Here is a 418-nt window from a genome sequence, read left to right on the forward strand (position 1 = left end):
GATATGATGCAAAATGGATCTTGTTCTATCGTTGATCAGAGATTTCTATATGAAAAATACGAATCGGGGTTTGAAGAAGGGGAAGGAGAAGGAACCCTCGACCTGCAACAGATAAAGGAGGATGAGGATTTATTCAATCACATAGTTTGGGCTCCTAGACTATGGCGCCCTCATGGCAATCTATTTGATTTTATCGAAAGGCCCAATAAATTGGGATTTCCCTATTGGGTCAGGTCATTTCGGGACAAGCGGATCATTTATCATAAAGAGGATAAGCTTCAAGAGAATGATTCGGAGTTCTTGCGGAGTGGAACCGTGCAGTACCAGACACGAGATAGATCTTCCAAAGAACAAGGGTTTTTTCGAATAAGCCAATTCATTTGGGACCCTGCAGATCAATTCTTTTTCCTATTCAAAG

Source organism: Nymphaea colorata, unplaced genomic scaffold (assembly GCF_008831285.2).
Source record: "Nymphaea colorata isolate Beijing-Zhang1983 unplaced genomic scaffold, ASM883128v2 scaffold0719, whole genome shotgun sequence".
NCBI classification, from domain to species: domain Eukaryota; kingdom Viridiplantae; phylum Streptophyta; class Magnoliopsida; order Nymphaeales; family Nymphaeaceae; genus Nymphaea; species Nymphaea colorata.